The sequence below is a fragment of the Carassius gibelio genome, chromosome A16 (assembly GCF_023724105.1).
Source record: "Carassius gibelio isolate Cgi1373 ecotype wild population from Czech Republic chromosome A16, carGib1.2-hapl.c, whole genome shotgun sequence".
NCBI classification, from domain to species: domain Eukaryota; kingdom Metazoa; phylum Chordata; class Actinopteri; order Cypriniformes; family Cyprinidae; genus Carassius; species Carassius gibelio.
The window spans coordinates 5,082,095-5,085,892 of NC_068386.1; the positions used below are offsets into that span (position 1 = coordinate 5,082,095).

The window sequence follows — 3,798 nt, forward strand, 5'->3', positions numbered from 1 at the left end:
CTTTGACACACACACACACACACACACACACATTCTGTGCTTGATAAGAGTCCATCTGAATTTGCAAGGTAAATTATGTCCTGTATGACCACTAGAGCTGCCCAGACAGACTGCTCAACAAAAAGGCGAGACAAGGTTATGACAAACAAATGATTCAGCTCACTATTTACCATGATTCAAATGGATATGACCGCTGGCCTAATACAAACTTTTTATTGCTGTATTAACTTGTTCATATGTTAAATTTAGATGTGTCTGAACTGAACAAAAGACAGTGAATAATGAAATGTATAATTTACCAAATAAATTAGCAAAACCAGTCCTGAACATCTGATATTGGTTGAACAAAACAGATATTAAAAACACACCATTCTTAAATGTTTAGGTGGTTAAAGGACTATCCAATGCAATGACAATATTTGTTATAAACTAGGTATTTGAGTTTTTTAAACCAGCCTTGTCAATCTATTTCAGAAAAATTGCACAAAGGAACTGGATAACAGCTATATTTAAAACTTAATGCCAACTGTGCATAAAGCCACTAAATATACACTGCTGTTCAAAAGTTTGGGATCTGTCAGATTTTTTATGTGTTTCATAGACGTCTCTTCTGCCCATCATGGCTGCATATATTTGACCAAAAATACAGAAAAAACAACAACAGTATTGTAAAATATTATTGCCGTTTAAAATAATGGTTTTCTATTTAAATATATATTTTAAAATATAATTTATTTCTGTGATGCAAAGCTGATTTTTCATCTTCATTACTACAGTATTAGTGTCATATGATCCTTCAAAAAACATTCTAATATGCTGATTTATCACCAGTGTTGGAAACAGTTGTGCTGTTTTTATTATTTTTAGTTTTTTTTTTGGAACCTGTGATACTTTTTTCAGGATTATTTGATTAATAAAATAAAAATAAAATTACAGTAAAATAATAATAAAAATAACGTTTATAAAAATTATGTTTATTTAAAATATAAATCTTTTCTAATAATATAAGTCTTTATTATCTTCATTATACTAACCCCAAACGTCTGAATGATTTTAAATAAATGCTGTTCTTTTAAACTTTTTATTCACATAAGAATACTGAAAAGTATCACAAGTTAAAACAAATATTAAGTAGCACAACTGTTTCCAATATTGATAATAAATCAGCATATTTAAATGATTTCTGAAGGATCATGTGACACTGAAGACTGGAGTAATGATGCTGAAAATTCAGCTTTGCCTCACAGAAATAAATTAGATTTTAAAGTATATTAAAATAGAAAAATAGAAAATTAAATTGAAATAATAATTCACAATATTTCAGTTTTTTATGCATTTCTGATCAAATAAACGCAGCCATGATGAGCAGATATGACTTCTTTAAAAAATAAAAAAAATAAAATAATAAAAAAAAAACCATTACAAATTTTACTATTCCCAAACTTTTGAACAGCAGTGTACACAGAGAAACTCAGTTCACTCTGAGTGTGGTCAGTAGAGGGCAGTCATGTCTCACTGAGTGAACACTCAGCTATCAACACAGATTCTTGTATTTCAGAGGTGTCTGTGAGAGGAAGACCATGTGATGATGAAGGCATCCTCAGACCTGCTGAGCCCTGCTCAGTCCTGCAGGGCCTCGGACCGCTTTAGTCCCTTTAAAGGTGCGTTCACACTAAAGGCAGTTAAATCTCTGGAGGTCAGCAAGTTGTCGTGCTGTGTTAGTTGCTAGTAGGCATTCTAAAGGCTGTAAATTAAAGCAAAAGGTGGTTCAGCAAAATACTGACACAAGGAGGTGATCCCTTTTCCAAGTCAGTGATTCTGTTTTCTGATATGTTTGTGTTCTATCTTTCACTTGGATGTTATAAGTTGTACTTAGTAAATACAGCTGGATAAAACAAAAACAGTGTCTTCATTTCAGGCTGAAAGCAACAAAAGGGGTGACATTCTTTTCTATACCCACTGAAAATGTGTGTGTGTGTGTGTCTGTGTGTGTTTGTGTGTGTGTGTGTATATATATAGAGGGGGGGGAAGAGAGAATCAGAAATTAGTTTGGACTACAACGCATATTTTCCGGGATTTGAATTGATTGAGCTGCACTAAAGAAGGCAATGAGTGTTATCACTATGTCAGAGAAATGCTATAGCTTTCCCAAGACAGATTCACTTAGAGTGGTTGTAACAGTTCTCCTGTTACTAATATGGCCCGGTCTCGTGGATTTAAATTGTGCGTGCTCACCGAGTCTACAAGTCCGTTGGCCATCCCATTCAGCATTTTAACTCTCTGAAGTGTGCTCAGCAGCGCCCCCTTTGTACCCTTGAAGCAGTCTTCCTCGAAGATACATACTCTGCATACTTTAACTACCCAGGAATCCTTGCGAAATGCCAATCAGACAACGGATGGGAGGAGATTTCGATCAAGAGCAATTGAGGACATGGCTGAGAAGAAAATATTTAAGTGTAGTTATCATTACGCTTTTTATGACCTAGGTGTACATTTTACCAGTTGTTACCTACAGTTTATACAAACATTATGGTCATCGACCAGTGGTTGATATCTCAAACATAATAATAGCACATTGAATAATACGCAAAATGATTTCCTTGCATGGCAAGCCATCTCACAAACACAATGGTAAAAACAACAACAACAATAGGCAGCATATTCCCCGAAACCTGCAGGTCCTGTCAAAAAACAACCAGACCGTTATTTTCGGCGTGACCTCTCAATGCACCCTCGTGGACTCGCGCCCAGGGCCCTATAGGTCTGCACTACATGACGTCACCAAAGTGTGGACTCTGAGGAAGTCCACAAGTTCGGAGTGTGCCATTTGGGATAGGGCCTGTATATACCAGTAATTTTCTCCAGTGTATTTACTGTTATTACTCGCCTGAGCATTAGGGGGCACTCTATTTGAGGTGAATGAGTTGGCCTATTTAAGGAAACAAAGAAGGAGAAATGGCAGGAAGTTAGTTCTTCTCTCTACCTGCAAGGGGAGGCTTGCCTCATGGTGGTCGTGGCCTTTTTACCCTGGTCGAGGAACTTTAGAGTTCTAAGTTCAGCTGTAAGTAGTTGTCATTGTTTTTATTTTGGTTGAACAATTCATGTTCATAGCACATGGTTATGTTATTTCTTTGTTTTGAAATTTGTTTACAGAGGGTTTGTGTTCTAAATGTATATGGAGTACTTGGGGGCAAAAACAACTGAGAAGATTGGAACTAAGAGTTGATTTCCATTTATTACTTGACTGTTGCCTTTTGCAAGTCAATGTTTTACTTCAAGCATGGACAAAGGTCTCTGACGATTGAACTCTGCTGTGGATCATCTTGCCACTTAAAGTACTTTTTTCTCTATTCATATTCAACAAAGACTAAGAAAAGTTTATGGTCCTAACTGATGAGAAACCAAGGACTGTGCTTTATGTGATGGACTGTATTTCTTATCCTATCCTCTGGTTCTGTTTTATGTTGATTTCTATCCGGTTGAATAATGAAGTTTTGTGTGACTATGTTTAATACATTTGACCCATGAGTGAGATCGGTCTGGTTGGTCCCTTATTTTATGTAGCACTAAGAAAGTTAACGGAATAGGTGTTACATGGTTACAATCATCCGGGTTTAAATTGCGTTTAAACTGATTTTGACACAGTATTTACACTGAAGCTTGGAGCAGGTGGCTTTGGTAAGAGGCATGACATTTCCCGACCAGGTCCTGAGTGCTGCCAGTCACACCACACTTTGTATTTCAAAAGGCAGGCCTACATTTGATGCAGGAACTATTCGACCAGTACATGCCACACTG

General features: G+C 36.3%; 1 long non-coding RNA gene across 1 annotated transcript; it reads left to right on the top strand.

The window, feature by feature from the left end:
- Positions 1–2,945: 2,945 nt before the first annotated feature.
- LOC128031126 (uncharacterized) lies at positions 2,946–3,532 on the top strand. The gene is made up of 2 exons (XR_008188042.1): positions 2,946–3,061; positions 3,154–3,532. It is a non-coding gene; the product is annotated as an uncharacterized LOC128031126 (long non-coding RNA).
- Positions 3,533–3,798: the final 266 nt, after the last annotated feature.